Source organism: Rattus norvegicus, chromosome 14 (genome assembly GCF_036323735.1).
Source record: "Rattus norvegicus strain BN/NHsdMcwi chromosome 14, GRCr8, whole genome shotgun sequence".
Classification (NCBI taxonomy): domain Eukaryota; kingdom Metazoa; phylum Chordata; class Mammalia; order Rodentia; family Muridae; genus Rattus; species Rattus norvegicus.
Window position 1 is genome coordinate 41,943,666 of NC_086032.1, and position 20,450 is coordinate 41,964,115.

General features: G+C 45.1%; 1 protein-coding gene across 17 annotated transcripts in view; it reads left to right on the forward strand.

Moving 5' to 3' along the window:
• Positions 1-20,450, forward strand: part of Apbb2 (amyloid beta precursor protein binding family B member 2) — a 383,293-nt gene that overhangs the window by 94,028 nt on the left and 268,815 nt on the right. The window contains exon 2 of one of the 17 annotated variants that reach the window (XM_063273104.1): positions 10,701-10,907. The exons of the other annotated variants lie outside the window; for them this stretch is intronic. The gene's annotated coding sequence lies outside the window, so the exon portion shown is untranslated. The remainder of the gene's footprint in view (positions 1-10,700; positions 10,908-20,450) is intronic. 17 annotated transcript variants of the gene reach the window in all.

The window sequence follows — 20,450 nt, forward strand, 5'->3', positions numbered from 1 at the left end:
GATGCTTTGGGTGATAGGAGCCTGTGGTATATCTATGTGCTGTCACAGTTGTTTCCCTCCAAAGGGTCTCCCTTTCCATGCTATAGGAATGGCACTGCTCTTAGTATAACACACAGGAATACATTAGAGAGCATGAAATGGCGACATGAAGCAGCCACTTGAAATCCCACCAGTGTGAAGGTGCTGCCTTGTGATATCCCGAAGGCAAAGAGCCGCCTTCTGTTACCTGCCATATTGTTTTGTTGTATTACATCTCTGCCTCAGCGGCCAGGTTTCTAGTTGAAACTCATCTTTGACCCGACGTCATTTCTTTTCTATGGTTATGTGAATGCAAATACTTGAAATGACTTGAAAGGAAAGATAAGATTCAAAACACCATTGTGGCATTACTATGCCTCTGTGTGTGCAGAGAATCTTTTATCTCAGTGTCGAAACTGAGCCCTCTGCTTCTCTTCCTAGCGAGTATCTGTGTAGCTTTGTAGTGATTCTCTTGAGAAACACATTGCCACCAAGTGCCTGGGATCTGGATTCCGGGAGGTCCAGGTTCTAGTCCCCTATCCATCATTGCATTAATTACCTTGTATCCCCTTGAACAAATTTCTCAGCTAATCCTTACCAGACAGGGTTCTGTGGAGACCTACTGAGATCAGTCAGTTATTAGTAATAATTGTAGTCATGGCAGCCTGGGCCTGGCCTGCAGGAATGGATTTTAAAATGACATAGAGACTTGAAGCTCAGCATTGATATGGTGGGGTTCTCTAGGATCACATGGAATCTTCCGAGAAGGGGTTAGCTGTTGTGCAGTGGCATCGGCAGGCTCTGATACGTCCTAGGTCCTCCTGAATGGCAATTGGGGAGCCTGCGGATGCGAAGTGAGCATGCGTACACAACCCACGAAGCTGCGGCATACCAGACCAGTGAATAACGTGCTAATTGCTATCCTACCTCGGAGAAAGTCTGGCAGAACTGTAGCTTCAGGCGCTGGGTAAGACCTAGCTTTTTAAGCTGGCCAAAAAGCAATTACTATTTTTAGTTCAGTTTCTGCCCTTTAAAAAAAATGTAGTCTGCGTGCCTTGCTGCTCCTGGATGGTTTTGTGCATTTTAATTAATGTTATCTTACTGCATTTGTGCCCTGAGGCTGATTTAGTGAGAGATGTAATTTCAGAAAGCTGATGACAGTAGACGGGCCTGCTCGGGAAGACTGTTGCTCATGTTTATGGCTGTAAAATATTTTGATGCCATCTAGTATAGGACTTTGCTGTGCTGTAAATACACAGCCCTTCTGCTAAATCTGTTGGTCTTAGAGGGTTACAAGTGGTCACAGGCCACTAAAACTGTAGTAATTCCAGTCTAGGGAGTGATTTTTGCTGTTGGTGTCTCATCATGATCCCATGCAAAGATCTGCAAGAAAGAGAAAATCAAAACTGCCCAAGACGTGCCCTGGCCCTCACGTTTTGTAATCAGATTCCTGACTGAGTTTCTGTGAGAGAGGCGGCCACCTCACAGTCTGCTTTGTTTGAGTCAACATGAGTAACCGACTGCAGGGCATGGAAAGTACATCTTAAAGCACTTACCAGAACTGAATGCAGTTAAAGTGTTAGAGTGAAGCGAGAGGCCATTCTTGAAGAAAAGATATGCCATGTGTGGTGGTTAGAATGCGCTTGGCCCAGGGAGTGGCACTATTAGGAGCTGTGGCCTTGTTGGAGGAAGTGTGTCACTGTGGGGTTGGGCAATGAGACCCTTCCCTAACCACTGGGAGCCAGTCTCCTAGCAGCCTTCAGGTGAAGATGCAGATCTCTCGGCTCCTCCTGCACCGTGCCTGCCTGCACACTTCCATGCCCCTGCCTTGATGATAATGGGCTGAATCTCTGAACCTGTAAGCAGCCCCAGTTAAATGGTACATGCTTACAATGCTAGCACTCGGGAGGCGGAGGCAGGAAAAATGCCACAAATTCAAGGCCGGTTAGGGGCTATATAGCAAGACACTGTCTGAAACAGCCTATTATTCTCCCCACCCCCAAAATTGGAAAAATGTTTAGGTGAGTTATATGCAAAGTCAATAAGGAGAAAACAATGTTACTTGTAATGATTAAATGTACAGCCATTTTCTCTTGGGGAGGAATCAGAGTTTAACATATAAGGGGCTACATAGCATGAATTGTAGTTATTATTAGTATCTTTCCCACCTTAAATGTTACATTCATGGCGGAATGCAGGGATCTAATCCAAAACGTCCTGGGGAGGTGATTGAGAGGCTTATGAAGGAAGTGAGAGAGTAGGGTGTGGTAGGGAGGAGAGTCCAGCCAGCCTTGACTCTCAGTAGCAAACTTCAGGCCAGCCTGGGCTACATAGGGAGATCCAGTTTGAAGAAAAACCAAACCCAACCGGGGGGCGGGGGGGGAGACAAACAGCCCGACAAAATAAGAGTGAAGAGGAGGAAGGAAAAGGAACAGGAAGAGAAAGTAATTTTTAGGAACTTCGTCCACATTATTCCTTATTCTCCCAAGTCAATAGCTAAGAGCACGTCGGACACCTCACACATCCTGGCACTCCGACACTATGCATTCCTTTTGCTGGGAACTCGTGACGACTATATAAGGTGCATTAGTTATATCCAGGTCTGCTTTTATACCGAGGTAGATAACGCCTTGCTTCTTGTCTGCTCTTTCTTCCAGTATCCAACCTCCCCATCCCCACCCTCCCATACCCACCCTCCCACCCCCACCCTGGATTTCTTGTCTCCTTTCAGATTCTGGCTTTGAAGTTGGAACGGACGGGTCCCTGATCCCAACAATGTTACAACCTGGTGGCATCAACACATCTTTAGTTTATGGGGACTTTTAAAATATTTATTGAGAGAATGTAATGGCAATAACTGAAAATTGTCAAGCTAATAGTTGAGAGCTGGCTTGTGATATTTCCTTGTCATTTATAGGGGCGGAGGTTGATGTTAGAGTCGAGGGCTCTACTGCTGGGCTGCATCCTCATCTCTGACTCAGGCTTGAAGAAAGATCACTGTTTTGTGGAGAGCAAGGGGACAGTGCTGCTGTACCAGGCCACGTGAGACATGACAGCGATGGGCTGACAGGCTAGGAGAGGGAGTAGTGGGTGTGCAGGTTGTAGATACCGGGTGCCGGTGGAGTGCCCTTGTAAATTAGATTAGTGGGTGCCTGAGCGCACATCAGCCATGTGCACCGGCAGCCAGAAGAACAGAGCGGCTACTCAGAGAGTGTACCACTCAGTTTTTGTCAGTATGGCAAAAGCTAGGTAAAAAAAAGATATGACCACTCCATGGTATAATTAAGGGGAAGGTTTTATTGTAGACATGAGGGTGAGAACAGCCAGAGGCATCTGGAAGAGTCCAGAGCAGAGAGAGAATGATGTAGACTGGACATGGCAGAAGCAGGGGCAGAGTCATAAGAGAGAGGTGGGGGTCTGGAGGGGGGTGGGAAGAGAGCGAGGAAGACAGAGAGTGGACCCAGAGAGCCAAGAGAGGACCAAGAGTGCAGAGCAGAAGAGAAGGGTTATCAGGAAGGGTGGGTAACTGGGGGTGAGCAGGCATGAGCTGGAGCACTCTAGAGTAGGGGAGAGGGTGAAAGGAGACAGGGAGAGCATGGATTCCGAAGTGTTCATAGGCGCTTGTGCAGCTGAGGAGGCCAGCATGTGCTTTGGTTTGCTAATAGGCACCACAGATCGCTATGTCCCTTCTGCCAGTGGTAAGGGAAATGGCTTCTTTGGTAGAGGGGAATCTTTGTATGCTCTTGAGGAATTCTGGAACCATCAGAATTTGGGAAAATGGCATTTTCTTTAGATCTATGGTTATCTGTGAAGAGGGAACCTCAGTGGCTTATAAGCAAACCCGTGTGTCATAACGGCAAGGTTTGAGGAGAAAGCATTTGGGGCTAGCATAATTGTACCTGTTATGCACTCTTGGAGAAACTGTGAGTGGGTGTTGGGTATAGGAGGGCTTCCGCCGTGTGGAAATCACAGTTTCAGCCAGGGATATAATTTGGGACTCATGAGAGTACAGAAGCTTCCAAAGCCTGAAGGCTGGTTGAGATCACCAAGGCAGTCCGTCTAGAAGTGGGAGGAGCTTAGAGGGACCAGGAGAGAAGACCCGAGAAGTGCCTTAGACACCACACGGCCAATGTTTCTTAAGGTGGTTGTCTAGAAAGATTCAGCTCCAGAGTGGCTATTGGCTTTGGAAATGTGGAGGTGGCTGACGACGCTGCAGTCGGTTTTCTTAGAACGCAGCAGTGAAAGGGATTGCAGTGAGGTCACTGAGAGGAGGCTGTATGCTTAGACAGCTCTCGACTCTTGTTAGTACCTGACTCTGCTTTCTAAGAGCATGATCCCATGTCCATGCCTGAGAGGCTGGGCAGCGGACACTGGGGTAGGAGAAACCCTGGGGCAGCCTTGGCAACCTTGGGGTGGACTGCACATACCTTCCAGGTTCCCTATTCCGGGTCTTTGGACTTTTACTCTCCCCAGTATGGATGACTTCTGGTCAATGTCTGTGATGCTGGCCTCTCCCTGAAGCAGGTTTCTGTGTCTTTCCTCCTAAGCGGTGAGTGTACTGGGCTCCTCAGGGTTGAGTAAAAGAGCATTAGGGCCGCATAGGATTAGTCATGGGAAGAGATACATGGCCTAAAGGGAAATGTGTCTGTATTCACTGGCACATGAAGAAAGAACATTCTGAACCATGCACACTCAGCTTCCGGGGTGAGTTACACTCCTAGCTCCACTATTCCTCCTCCTCATGTATTTTAAAACCAGGAGTTAAAGTGAATTGATAAGCTCACACTGACCTGTTCTCGTTGTTATAGTTTTCTAAGGTGAGAACAGAGATCCCAAAAGGCGAGGCTGCGCGGCCCACACGTTTAGACTTTGACGCCAACAACAAGTTATTTGATTCTTCACCTGCTTGAGCTGAACTTGAGTAACTGTGAAGTTTGCTTTTAATGCCAGTTTGAAACAGTCTGAAGTCATCTGAGAAGGAAGTCTCAATTGAGGCATTGTCTAATTAAGATTGGCCTGTGGACATGTCTGTGGGACACTGCTTTGGTTGTTAATCAATGTAGGAAGACCCAGCCTACTGTGGGCGGCACCATCCCTAGGCCTGTGGTCTGTCATGGATTGTATAAGAACAGCTAGCTAAGTGTGGTCTTGTAAGTGAGCCAGCAAGCAGTTTTCCTCCGAGGTTTCTGCTTCAAGTTCCTGTCCTGACTTCCTCAGTGCTGGACTGTGATGTGTAAGCTGAAATAAGCCCTTTCTCGGTAAATTTGCTACTGGTCATGGTGTTTTATCACAGCGACAGAGATGGGGCTGGTGTAACAGATTGCCAGGAGACCCGTATAGTATCATATCAGGAAGATACAGATGTTATTTCTACACAGCTGTTACTAGGTCTGGGAGAAAAATAAGCATGGCCAGTAGAATTAATCAATGGTGCTCTTGTAGTCTGGGTGAGAGCAGCTCCCGAGGAGCACACCTATTCACTGAGAAATCATCTGAGCCGATCTCGTGTGAGATGAGAGGGCGTTTTCATTTTCAGTGGCCGGTTCTCCTCTTCTGGGTTCAGAGTCGGGAGAACACCAAAAGGACAGAAAATGCCAAGAGCGTTTGGTCAGTGGGAGAGCATTCCCACAAAGCTTCTTTCAAGGATGCTCAGGGGGAGTATGAAGCCTGGAGTAGATCTATCTGTTCACTACAGAAGGAGAGGTTTGAGTAGGTTGAACCCCCTTCTTAGAGGCTGAAGCAGAGACACACAGCACTACCTAGACCCCCGGTAGCTACAGTGTGTAAAAGCTGTGATCCTGGGCTGGGGATTTAGCTCAGTGGTAGAGCGCTTACCTAGGGAGCGCAAGGCCCTGGGTTCGGTGCCCAGCTCTGAAAAAAAGAACCAAAAAAAAAAAAAAAAGCTGTGATCCTGTAGTAGATAATAAAGTGGGGACCCCATTTGCATATGTGCACCCATGGGAATTCCTCATTCCAAAAGAAATGGATCCTTCAGTTTATTTCCTTCTGAGAGCTATGTTGTACATCTCCCTTTTTGCCTTACCCAAGGTTCGTCTTCAAATTCAGTATGGAAATTGTACGTGAGGGCAAGAAAAAGGCCCAGGGTGGGAACTGTTTCTAATACATGGCGCTGTGAGTTGACATTGTGAAATACTATGTTGTGTGCCTCCCCTGGGGCTTTAAAAGATGGCCGTTATGAAGATAGCTTTCTCCTGCTTCTGCCTTTCTATAGACTCTAGCTGTTTTAACCCTTTGTAGTTCTTTTCTATGCCATTATGTGACTCATATGGTATTTAAAAAAAAAAAAAAGTTTACTACAGCTGTGGCTGACCTGGAACTTGCTATGTAGATCAATCAAACTGGCCTTGAAGTCATAGAAACCTTCCTCTCCCCGCCTTCTCAAGGTGTGTGCTACATTGGCTTCTCCTATGGGACAATTTATTTTAATGATTTTTTTTTTCTTAAGACAGGGCTTTTATTCTGTAGCTCAGACTGGCCTAAATTTAGCATACATAGCACAGGCTGGCCTTGAAATCTTGGAAGTTCTCCTGCCTCAGCCTCCCAGGTACTGGGATTAGAGCTACCATGCCTGACATGGAAATTTTAAACTTAGCCGTGTTAAATATTCATGGACTCATTTTTTTACTTGTTTAACGTCTTTGGAGTTTTGTCTTTAGAGAATGTTAATATGGCGGTTCTCCTGCATTACGTTATGGCATACCAACATTTAATTGGTACTGTATTTCATGAAGATTATTGCGGGTTTATTGCTGTTGTGTTTGGGTGGTGACTTTGTGCTAGAATCCAAAGACATAAGATCCTTGATCTGTTTCCATTTTAATGGTGTGTGCCTTGAGCTGACACTTTCAAGGACTGTTAGCCATTTAATGGCCACGATGGATAGAAGAGGTTTTGGTAGAGTAGGTCCTGAGATACTTATGTCTGTGAATGTTGCTGGGCTTCTTAGTGATGGTGTATAAATCGATGGTGTATAAATCTGTATTCCTTTTAAGTTTGTATATAAGTAGGTGAATATACATGACACCCCCAGAAGGCTGCACCCCCAGAGGAAGGGGGGGTTTCTTATCAGTCACAGCCCTTAATGTTTGTCTCATAAATAAAAACTGGGAAAGGGGGTTGGAGGAGGGAGGCGTTGTAGGTGGGTAGAAGGGAAGAATGAAAGCTACAGAAGCTAAACGATTACAAAGCAAGGTGGAGGCCTAAATATTTTATTGGATTTAACTTTGGCATCAGAAAGTTCTGGAAGGAACCCCAGACTAGGAGTTAACACACTTGGTTCCTTGCCACTTCCTGAGAATTTGACTTTGGGTGACTCAGTGAACTTAAAACTTCAGGGCGTCGTTTCTTCTTGTCTGCTCCGCCTTTCCCCCTGGGCTTTATTGGGAAGCTCTTCTTGAGGTGTTGTGTGAGCTGTGACAGAAGATGAAGCCCCCATGCAGTGGGCCGCTCTCTATGATAGGTGGTAATGCTGTCAGGTAAAATACAACCACAGCTCCTGGCTGTCATTCTAGTGGATAAGAAAGATAGAATCTAGTAATCACTTTGTTGTAGAAATGTAAGCCTTCCTAAGTACCTTGTAAGGAACAAGGCCGGAAGGCTCACTGTGGAGTCTGTCTGTCTGTCTGTCTGTCTGTCTGTCTGTCTGTCTGTCTCTGTGTGTGTGTGTGTGTGTGTGTGTGTGTGTGTGTGTGTGTGTGTGTGTGTACACGTACGTACATGTGCAGAGCTCTGCTGTGGGCTTTGAGGTTTTCCTGGAAACCCCCCATGTTCTTTCTAGGGAGTGACTAAAACACAAATCACTTTAAGGAGACTAATCTATCAGGATAGATGGATGGAGGATTGGAGTCTGGGAAAAGAGATAAATGAAGTTATTTTCATAATAATTAAAAAAAAACTTAGACTTTTACATGTTTTATTCAGTGTCCCTTATCTAAAATGCTAGGGAAAAGGAGTGTTTCAGATTTTTGAGATTTTTAGATTTTGGAATGTTTGTATGGACTTTACTGTTTGAACACTTTTGAATCTAAAAATTGTTCTAAAAGAAATGCAGCAGAACCCATATTTGCACATTTTGGTTGTTTTGCGGGGGGGGGTTGTTCAACTTGTTAGTGTTTAATTGTTCAATGACAATATTTTTATGACAGTTTGGGAGTCAATACTTACATGGTTTTATTTAGAATATTAGGGGACATCCGTTTCAGCAAATGCTCCTCTATGTGAGCTCTTTTGTGTCCCAGAGACATGCTCACTGTGTCAATGCATGCACAGGGTCCATGTGGGACTGAGGCCCCAATACCCTTACTTTGTGACAAGGAAACTGGACCCAGACACATCGATTTAGTGAGTTCTTCACCGAGCTCTCAGCTTTCCCTGCCAATACAAAGGATTTACCCTTCACAGAGCAAAGCCAAAGATGCCGGGCGCATTGTTTGTCTGAGTGCGCTTGCTTCTGTCCTTCTCTTTTCAATCTTTATTTCAAAACCAAATTTTAAAAAATTATACATTTTAATTGGTTAATGTTTACAATTAGGGGGGCTCTCACTGTGTATCCTTGACTGTCCCAGAACTCACTATATAAAGCAGGCTGACCTTAAACTTACAGAGATCCGCCTGCCCTCTACCTCCCAAGTGCTGTGTTTAAAGGTGGGTTCTACCATGCCCAGCAGGAAAAGCCATTTTAAGACAGAAGGATTTTGTCGTGAAGGTCCTTTTCATCGGCTGGCTACGTGGCTCTCTGTGCTCTCCTGGCTTTTGTAACTAGGGTAACCCTCAGTGGCGTTAGGCGGTGTTTGGCTCTGCTCACAGGCCAGGTCTCATGGGTGTCCTGAAGCATCTCTTCCTCCTCCCCTGCCTGCCCGGCTTCAGCTCAGCATCAGCTGGGATTCATCCAGGGCAGGGCTCTCTCCTAGTGGCTGGCCCCCGTGATGTGTGCCTGCACCGACTCCTCCATTTCATACCTGGGGGCCTCAAAAGGAGGTGAGTCCTTTCCATGGGGCCCTGGCACTAATGATTGTCAAGTAAACATTTTGGGGGTATAGGGCAAAGGAGGTGCAGCTTCTTCATGGCACCCCAGGAAGCCCTTAGAAAGTTTTAGGGAATCGACTGAGGCCAAACCAGAACTTGTGGCTTTGACACTGAGAAGAATTTCAGAACTAATCAATTTATGAAGCAGAGGTAGGGGTTTTATTAAAGATACTGCGTAAGGACTGAGAGTCACACAGACCCTGGAGGAGCTTGAGAAACCTGTGACTCAAAGACTGTGACAGCTCATTCGTTTTATTTTATTTTTTTAACGGTTGTTACAGAGATGACTTTGGTGGCATTTGCAGTACTGGCTTGCCGATGGCTGGTTCTGAGGTTGGCATCTGACAGGATCATTTTTGACCTTTGGGCTCTGTCTGGAAAGATGATGCTATCTCTGGGTTGTAGCGGAGTGCATCCCCTGAGGACTCTGCTTTAATTTGTGTAATGCTGTTAACTGCTAACTGATAGAGAAAAGTCTAGTCCACAGGGAATCAGGGAGCTAGATAGCTTTACTGAAAACAGTTTTGAGATCAAGAGGAAAGAAGCGAGACCCTATGGAAGGTCTCACACCTCCAGACGTTAGGCCTAGATCTCTGTTAACTCTCTGTGGTACCCCTGAGAGCAGAGACTGTTAACTGTGCTGGAATTCTTGCTTCTTAGCTGGCAAGAGTCTTTTCTCAGACTCCTCCCTCCTCCCAGACCTCTCTCATTTCCCTGTGTTTCCATCCTTCCTCAGGCAGAGCCAGGACAGATAGCGGCTCCAGAGCATGCGCCCAGTGTGTGTTCCATCTATGCAGGCCGTCACAGCCAGTGACTTCAAGTGTGCGGGAGAGCGGGTGGGGTGGGGAGGGGCGGTGCAGGCATAAGGGGAGGGGTGCGTGCGTTCGTGCGTGTGTGTATCTTTCATTCTATTTGCAAAGATGTTGTATTATTGACAGGGAAAATGGTTACATTGTTTTCTCTTGTACTTTTAGTTTGGCCAATTCAGAATGTTTTAGGAAATGAGTCGTCATGGGTTAATGTCTCTCACCACACTTCCCGTAGACTTACTTTTCTGAAGACTAAATTAAAATTTCAGTCCTAAACTTTGGGCCAGTATGGATAGTCTACAAAAAGTAAATCCAGACTGAGGCTAAACTGTGACTTTGGGTCAGTTTGGTTTCTGACTCAGGATTGCACCGACATTTTTTTTTTTTTTAAGTAACAGCAGTGGTAAGAGATGCTCTGTGGTACCTCAGGAATTTTGTATATTACTTTTCGAGTACACTTTTGTTTTTGGTCCTTTGGACTTTGCCTGGAAAATGCTGTTTTTCCGTGTTGTAGCGGAGTTCACCCCAAGGACTTTGACTTTAGTTTGCTTAGTGCTGTTAACTGCTAGCACACACATTCTCCTCAGCAGAGGGCTGTGGACAGACTGTTACTAAGAAGGAGACACCAGCTTGCAGTTTCCCGAAGAAACCAATTGTCTTTATTTGGTTAGGATCTCTTTTGGACTCCTTATGCTTCCTTGACTGCTGTGACTCCCCCCGGACATTGTAGTTTGCCATTGTCTTAATCACCTAACCATTTATGTCTCAGGAAGGGAGCTAGGGAGCCAGAATCTCTTGAATATTCTATATGGAATTTTGTTTTTACAGTATGAGCTCTTTTGTCTGGGATCGTCAGGACAAGCAGCTGATGACTTATTCAAAGTGAAGAAATGTGAAAAATGTTGCATTCAGGGCTGGAGAGATGGCTCAGCTGTTACGAGCACTGACTGCTCTTGGCGAGGAGTGCCCACGACCATCTGCAACTCTGGCTCCAGGGGGCCTGATGCCCTCTCCTGGCCCCTGCAGACGCCTCACGTATGTGGTGTACATTGATTCATGCAATCAAACACATACACAAACAAATATATTTTTAAAACTATTACCTTCATATCTCTTCTGCTGATTCCTGAGATAGGGCCTGTGTCTTAGTTAGGGTCTTATTGCTGTGAACAGACACCATGACCAATATAAGTTTTATAAAGGACATTTAATCAGGGCTGGCTTACAGATTCAGAGGTTCAGTCCATTATCATCAAGGCGAGAACATGGCAGCGTCCAGGCAGGCATGGTGCAGGGGGAGCTGAGTTCTACATCTTCACCCGAAGGAAGCCAGGAACAGACTCAGCATCCTAGGAGGAGCTAAGAGGAGGGTCTCCAAGCCCATCCCACAGTGACACACTTCCTCCAACAAGGCCGCACCTTCTAATAGTGCCACTCCCTGGGCCAAGCATATGCAAACCATTACAGCCTGGGTATGATGGGAGTTTTCTGTATTGAATTTTGCATAACCTACAACAAAGGCGAAACGAAGACTGCTAACTTTCAGTTTGGGTTTTTCTTTTTTTTTTTTTTTTATTAACTTGAGTATTTCTTATTTACATTTCGAGTGTTATTCCCTTTCCCTGTTTACGGGCCAACATCCCCTTAACCCCTCCCCCTCCCCTTCTTTATGGGTGTTCCCCTCCCCATCCTCCCCCCCATTGCCGCCCTCCCCCCAACAATCACGTTCACTGGGGGTTCAGTCTTAGCAGGACCCAGGGCTTCCCCTTCCACTGGTGCTCTTACTAGGATATTCATTGCTACCTATGGGGTCAGAGTCCAGGGTCAGTCCATGTATAATCTTTAGGTAGTGGCTTAGTCCCTGGAAGCTCTGATTGCTTGGCATTGTTGTACATATGGGGTCTCGAGCCCCTTCAAGCTCTTTCAGTCCTTTTTCTGATTCCTTCAACTGGAGTCTTGTTCTCAGTTTAGTGGTTTGCTGCTGGCATTAACCTATGTATTTGCTGTATTCTGACTGTGTCTCTCAGGAGCGATCTACATCCGGCTCCTGTCGGTCTGCACTTCTTTGCTTCATCCATCTTGCCTAATTGGATGGCTGTGTATGTATGGGCCACATGTGGGGCAGGCTCTGCATGGGTGTTCCTTCTGTCTCTGTTTTAATCTTTGCCTCTCTATTCCCTGCCAAGGGTATTCTTGTTCCCCTTTTAAAGAAGGAGTGAAGCATTCACATTTTGATCATCCGTCTTGAGTTTCATGTGTTCTATGCATCTAGGGTAATTCAAGCATTTGGGCTAATAGCCACTTATCAGTGAGTGCATACCATGTGTGTTTTTCTGTGATGGGGTTACCTCACTCAGGATGATATTTTCCAGTTCCAACCATTTGCCTACGAATTTCATAAAGTCATTGTTTTTGATAGCTGAGTAATATTCCATTGTGTAGATGTACCACATTTTCTGTATCCATTTCTCTGTTGACGGGCATCTGGGTTCTTTCCAGCTTCTGGCTATTATAAATAAGGCTGCGATGAACATAGTGGAGCACGTGTCTTTTTTATATGTTGGGGCATCTTTTGGGTATATGCCCAAGAGAGGTATAGCTGGATCCTCAGGCAGTTCAATGTCCAATTTTCTGAGGAACCTCCAGACTGATTTTCAGAATGGTTGTACCAGTCTGCAATCCCACCAACAATGGAGGAGTGTTCCTCTTTCTCCACATCCTCGCCAGCATTTGCTGTCACCTGAGTTTTTGATCTTAGCCATTCTCACTGGTGTGAGGTGAAATCTCAGGGTTGTTTTGATTTGCATTTCCCTTATGACTAAAGATGTTGAACATTTCTTTAGGTGTTTCTCAGCCATTCGGCATTCCTCAGCTGTGAATTCTTTGTTTAGCTCTGAACCCCATTTTTTAATAGGGTTATTTGTCTCCCTGCGGTCTAACTTCTTGAGTTCTTTGTATATTTTGGATATAAGGCCTCTATCTGTTGTAGGATTGGGTTTTTCAAAGTACCATGTAAATGTTAGTAATCCTCGTTTCTTGTGAAGCTAAAGCAGAGGAAGGCAAGTTCCAGGCTAGCCTGGGCTGCATGCCACTTCAAAGACCCTGTCTCAATATAAAAGAATACGTGGGGTTGGGGATTTAGCTCAGTGGTAGAGCACTCGCCTAGCAAGCTCGAGGCCCTGGGTTCGGTCCCCAGCTCTGAAAAAAAGAAAAAAAAAAAAGAATACGTAAGTAAAAAGACTGGTGATGTATGTCAATGGCAGAACACCCATTGAACACAGGACACAAAGTCCTACTTCAACTCCTAGAACCATTGCAAAAGAACCCTAAGATACTCGTGCAGTGCCTTGATGGAAAAATCCTAGATTCTTTTTTTTTTTTAGTTCCTATCATTTTTCTCCGCCTCAAACTGAATATAATGGCAGTTATTTCCATGGTTCAGTTTTATTGAGTTATTCCAAATCATTCAAGTGTTCAACTTCATTCCTATAGAAACACTAATTTTCCTGAACTGACATTTTATGTCTTTAAAAGGTACTGTGCTGATGAGCAGTGGCGTTATGAGAGCAGGAGACGCACGTAGCTTAGGTCCGAGTACGTCTGACCCCAGGGAAGAGGACAGCTTGCTGGCTTGCTAGGAGGGCGTCTCTGCTTCCAGACCCACAGGTGGAGCTTCCCGATTTCCAGTCTGTCACGAACATGTATTTTTATAAGAAAAAAAAAACCCAAAGAAATAAAAAGCACACAAAATGAAATCCCAATCTTAAAGTTAATTTCAGAGACAACAAATAAAATTATATCTCATTAAAAACTTTCATAAAAAGCAGTATAATATGATGCAAAAAGATAAAATTTGTTCTTGTTCATTAAAGGCGTGCAGTCATAAAACCGCTATTATATTTGTTAATTTTTTAAATTTCCATTTTAACTAAATAAAATGTTACATTGAAAACCGATTATCCCTGTTGAATGCCTTCATGCCTGCTTTGAACACAGGCCAAACGCCCAGTGCCGGTTTTTCTTGTAAATTGGTTTACTTCTTGCTCATTAAGCCTGACTGCTGGAGGCAACAACAGTTGGTGGCTCATCTCGGGGCTGATGCAGCATACACATAGGCTGCTTGAGGTTTCAACTTAATACTGTTCATAGTAGAGGACATGCAAAGGGTACTGAGGACAATGAAAAGGACATCTGTTGCAGACAACGTGAAATGACATTTTAAAGCACTTTCACCTCAGGATGTCCTTCTAAAAGTTTTCTTCAAAAGGAAGCGTTGGAAACTATAGATTCCAAACCCCCTTAGCAGCCTGTGTTTCAGTAGACTATCTTACACAATCATGCTTCTGTTTAGAGGATCTTTCCTCTAAAAAATCGATTTCCAGCTTTAAGACTTTGTTTACACTTGACAAACTAACTTTTAATCTCTTATAGTGCAATTGACAAACTTGCCTGAGACTCTCACTGTGGTCACGTGGTTCTTTGGAGCAAGTCTAGGTGATGATTTGCTGCATCCGCACTCACTTGCAAGGTCAGTGGTGAGAGTTTGCTGTGCAGGGACTAGAGGGACATTTCTGCCTGATGGCTGCGGACACTTTTAAATGCCCACTGTCCACGGATGTGCTGGCCTCAGCTGGTAACAGTTCAAAGACTGGCTCTGGTGTGTGGCCCACAGATACAATAGCCCCATGTTCAGCCAGGCTCAGCGGCGTTGATGAGTTGTTCAAACATCTTCACCATTGTTTCTTTGTAGCCACTGTTTCTCTGTAGTGCTGGCTCACCTGGCAGTGTGGCTAGGCAGAGATTGGCTCAGAGATCCTCTGTTTTGAGGAAAGCCGCAGCCTTACTAGAAGGTTCCTAGTGACTTAATAAATTAGTTCTCTCACTTGCTCCCAGGTATGTTTACTTCATGTGCCATTCTATTCCAAGGTGGTGAGAATAAGAAGTGTGCCTCTCTCCCTCTCTGCTGTCCCTCTGGGTTTTGTAGCTGCCAACTGGATGTGGCCATTTTACTGGAGATACTTTCTTATTCTTAAACACCCCCCTCCCCTTTGGCTAAAGAATGGACAGAACTTTGGACTCTCCCGTCTATCCCCTGGGCAATAGGAATCTGCCTGGTTATTTCCTGAGACAGTTCAGCATCTGATTCCTTCCTTTTCCCCTTCCCCCAGATGGATTTTATTCTTGGCAGCTAAACATAACTCTGAGAAAAAGAAAAAACAAAACAAACAACCAAAAAAATCCGGGAACACTTAGGGTATCAGACTCTGATTTTAAACTTACTTCTACTTCTTAAAAATAAATCAGACCCAGTCTTTTGACTAGGAGTTTAAAAATAGCCCTAAGAGTAAGGACTATTTGGGCTAGTGATAGTTTGTCTCGCTTTATTAGTTTATAGACTTAAGCACTTTAAGTTCCTCAAGTTGTCGAATGAAATTTCAGCCACAGTTGAAATTGTTGCTCTTGACAGTAGAGTGTCTGATGCTTTGTGAAAAGGACGGAATGTCCTTGGAGTGGCAATCACCATGATTTTGAAAGAGGGACCGTAAATTCAGGCAGCAGAGCTCAGTGAAGATGTAATGATGAGTGTAGATTTCTCTCTGTGAAAAGGAGCAGCGCGTTCATTTGAGAAGTGTTTCCTTTCTTAAGGTTACACCTTGCAATTTAAAGATTTTTCAGTATGTATCCTAAAATGAGCTCGCTTGATAGTCAAAAAGTTTCATTGAGAAGATGACAGCTTGGCATCTTTTGCCAGGCTGCCTTTTCTCCTCTCTCAGGTGACAGAAGAAGCCCTGGTGAATTTCCAGCACAGCTGGGGAAGAGCTTTTGATGTGCCTCAGCAGTTCTATCTCCCTGTGCCTATACCTGGGAGTCTTTGTTCCTGCCAAGGATCAGGCCCTGGGCTCAGGGTCCCAGCAGCTGGGGGCTCCTTTTGCTTAAGCTTTCTCTTTTCAAATGAATCCGCAGTAACACATGCTGGGTTCCTTGCTGGGTGGGCTCTTGCCCTCAGGTACCTCTCTGTTCACTTGGTGCAGGGCTGGGGGTGGTGTGTGTTTCTCTTTTTAGCTTTGCTGCCTCCCACTCCTGCTCCTCCTCCTCCCTCTCCACCTCCATGTTGGTTTTGTCTGTGGCATTATCCTTGTTTGAGCTCTTTTTATGGACAAACTGAACATTTAAATCTATCTATCTATCTATCTATCTATCTATCTATCTATCTATCTATCTATCATCTATCTCCTATCTATCATCTATCAGTCATCTGTCATCTACTGTCTGTCTATCACCTATCTATCATCTGTCAATCATCTATCATCTCTCTATCATCTATCATCTATTTTTCAGCTATCATCTATCATCTGTCATCTATTGTCTGTCTGTCTGTCTATTCATCTTTTTGTCCCACTCGCTTCTCTTTTTCTATGGTAGCCTTGCCCAGATGGTGAGTGATACTCCCTGAATGTTATCATGTCTCAGAAATGTCTGTGTCAAACACATTAGTGTGGTGGTTGAAAGAGGATAGTCGCCACGGGCTTGTGTGTTTCAATGCCACACCCAATCCTCCCCAAACTGGGAAACAAGCATTCAAATATCCGAGCATGTGTCGGCATTCGGCCTTTGCTTAAGAGTAGTTTGTTTTGACAGCAATTTCCCTTGGAGGAAATGAAAATTTCATTTGCAAGGGGTTATCGTTTGGAGATTTCTTTTGGGTTGGGGGTTGAGATATGTGTCTAGTTCTTTCAGCTCTAGGACCCCATCTGGTACAGACGCGTGCAGTCCCTGCACATGCTGCCTCAGCCTCAGTGAGTTCATACATGTGCCAGTCGTGTTGATGTAGAGGCTCTTGTTTTCTTGGTGTCTTCAATCCCCGCTGGCTCTTACTTCCTCCTCTTCCTCAGGGTTCCGCAATCCCTCAGGGAAAGGATTTGATGACGACATCCCTTTTAGGGGTGGGTAGTCCAATTTTCTCAGTTTCAGAGTAGTGTCTGGCTGTGGGTCTCTATATTTCTCTCATCTGCTGCAGCAAGGAGCTTCTCTGATGATGGCTGAACAAGGCGCTGCTCTGTTAGGTCAGCAGAATGTCATTAGGAGTCATTTTATTGCTTTTTTTTTCTTTTTTAAGAACAGTGATACTTAGTTTTTCTCTAGGTCCCTAAGCTATTTAGTCTCAGGTTCTTAGTCACCCAAGCGGTCCCGGGGATGGATTCCATCTTGTGGAGGGGGTCTTAAGTCCAGTCAGACATTGGCTACCTCCCAAGCTTTCTGCCACCATTGTCCTAGCAGTCTTGAAAGCACGACACCATCGTAGATCAGTGGGTTTGTGGCTGGGTGGCCGTTTACCCTTCTTTGGTTGTGTGCAGAGCACCTACCTTCCTGTACCAAAGACGCCAGCCTGTTGGGGAGAAGGCTCTGTAGGCACCAGCTGGGCTTCTTCCTGTTCAATGAGTTATGTAGGCGCTGTCTTCAGCAATGAGACTATTCCGATGGTCATAAAATAAAATCCCAGCGTAGTTTTGATTTGTGTTTCCCTGAAGCCGTGTCCATTAGTTTTAACTGTCAACTTGACACAGCCTAGGGTCACCTGGGAAGAGAGTCCCAAGGAAGGGTCGTCTGGATCAGGTTGGCCTGTAGACATTGTCTTGTTTATGTTAGCCGATCTGGAAAGACCTAGGGTGAAAATGGACAGGACCATCGCCTGGATTTGAACCCAGAATCGGGTGAGCGAGAAGGTGAGCTGAGCAGTTGGCACCCACGCACGCACGCACGCACGCGTTCAGTCCTCCCTGCTCTTGAGTGTGATGTGACTAGCTGTTCACAGTTCCCACTGCCTTGACTTCCCTGCAAGCATGGACAGTGCACTGGAACTGAGCTGAAGTATACTCCTCGTGCCCTACGCCACACAGGGTCTTACTGAATAGCCCTGGCTGGCCAGGGACTGTGTAGACCAGGCTGGCCTCCAACTCAGACATCCACCTGCCTCTGCCTCTCAGGTGCGTACTAAGGGCCTGGGGCTAAGTTTGGCCCTAAGTTGCTTTTCGTCAAGGTATTTTGTCATGGAAGTGAAGTTAGGACATGTGAAAATTTTTTTAATTTATTAATTAATTAATTTATTATATATGAGTACACTGCAGCTGTCTTCAGACACACAGAAGAGGGCATCAGATCTCATCACAGATGGTTGTGAGCTACCATGTGGTTGCTGGGAATTGAACTCAGGACCTCTGGAAGAGCAGTCAGTGCTCCTAACCACTGAGCCATCTCTCCAACCTGTGAATTTTTTTTTTTTTTTTTTTTTTTTTTTAGCTCAGTAAGTTTTATTAGAGCTCAGTACAAGAGCATGAGTAAGAGGTTGTTTGCAGGAACATGATTATAGCACTGAGGAACCCCCGCCTCTAACCCCAGCAAACATTTGCTGCCTGTGAGTGTCTAGTTTTGCCTCTTAGCCCTTATTATGTCTTCTGTCGTCGTATTTGTTCAGCAAGACTCAGAGTTTCCCTCAATTCCCTCCTCTCCCTCCCCTCCCTCCCCTCCTGCTTTCCAGGGAGATTGCCTTATTACAAGGCTTGGCTCAGAGCAGTTGGCTACATTTGCAAGAAACTGCAGGGTTCCGGTCTGTAGAGTGGTCGTGATAGGGTCTATTGGGCACACAGCCTCTTTACCGCAGGCCAGGATCTGGCTCTGAGCATCGATAGCTTGGAACATTCGGTGGTTTTCTCAGCTAGCCTACAGAATGATCGGATTCTGGGGGACAGGTCCTTGTTAACTTCAATCCCAAGAGACTCATGTAAACTAGAAGGCCAGATGGCTAACGTTTCGCAGACAGGAGCTGATAAGGGGCGTAGACAGGAGTTCTTGAGAGGGAGCTACACAGGAAGCCGAATGAGGCTGTCCCACATCGTGTTGTCTGCATCTTCATATGGGCTGTCTCTGCAGACCTGCCCAAGGGATGGGTGGTGAGCGGTTGTCACCAGCCTTACTACAGGTTCATGCATTAGCTATTTGGGTCTCCTTTTTACTGTCCCATATTACCTTGTTTCTTGTTTCAAAAACTTTTAACTTGTCATTTTGCAAGAATTTCAAGCCTCCAAAGAAATAGTGGAAACAGTACAAAGAACTCTGTATTTTCAACCCAGATTTCCTAAATCTTAACTTCTTATTTAACATGATACAGTTAGTGAAATTCAGAAAACTAGCCTGGACGTAGTACTATCATCTGTAAGCTGTATTGAAATTTTGGCATTCGTTGCATTATTAATGTTGTTTTCCTAGTCTAAGATCCTGTCCAGGATTAACTGATGAATTAGTAACTAGTTAATAATATTTACTATTATGATTAGTTGTTAGTTATCCTCTTAGCTCCTGTCATATGGAGTGAGTCCTCTATTGGTCCTTCCACCCTGACACTTGTGAAGAGTACAGGTTGGTTACTTTGTAACCATCAGCTTGAGGGTTTTGGTAGTGACCTCATGGTCTCCCCTTTTTGTAGAGGGAGTGACAAGGTCTCACTGTATAGTCTAGGCCCCCCAAGCACTGGGATCACAGATATGGGTAGCAACGTCGGGTTCTAGGTTCTAGGGTGGTTCTGAAGTGACTTGTTTTTAAAGACAGATTTTCCTTCCTTCCTGTTCTTTTCTCAGATTCACCTTGTTAACCTTGTATGAAAAGAAATCTGCAAAATTCTAGCACAAATACAGTGGCAGCCCGATGTTGCCCGAGGTGTGGGGGGGGGGTGCCTTGGAGAAAGCTTGCTTTTTTTCCCCAAGCAGTTGTTTTGAGAGAACTTGTGACTTTCCCACCTCTAAGCTGTCATTTCCTAGTCTCCTTTTTGGTAGTGCTAGTATGTAAAGCTTTGAGAACAATTTAGGGAAATGCAGTAACTCCCCTCTGTGATATCTGCTTGTTGATAAATCCGTTTGGCTACAAATTGGCAGTCATTGAGATGGTGAAACAATGCCCTGTGTGCCTGGGCTCGCCAAGGAGAGGCAGGAAACCCTTCAAGGTGGCCATTTAATTGAGGGCTGTGAAAAGCTGGTTATTTGATTATGTGGCTTTGAATGGTTGTTTTTTTTTTCCTTCAGTTTCCTGTGGTGATTGATGCTGTGCTTGGAACCCTGTGGTCCTTTCCACTGTGGGAATCATTCCTCCATCTTTGTTCCCTGTGTACCTGACTTTGGCTTGGTCCTGAGTTCATGTCCTGTACCTGATAGAATAGTTTTGATTGAAATGTCAGAAACATCAGGTACACTAGGTGTAAGCAACCATGTGTTCTATTGGCTAACCTATGTAAAGAGAAGAGAAATAGTGACTGGTGAGATGGTTCAGTGGATAGAGATACCTGGTGCCTCGCCTGGTGATCTGAGTTCCACCTTTGGAAACCATGCATTGAGAGGGGAGATCAGGCTCCCCAATGTTGTCTTCTGATCTCAACATAGTCACTGTAGTATATGTGTACCATTGAACACCAATATCTCCCCTCAAATAAATTTTTAAAATGTTAATCATTTTCATTGCGTGTGTGTGTGTGTGTGTGTGTGTGTGTCTGTGTACTTGCATGTATGTGGACATACATGTGGCTGTGTGTGC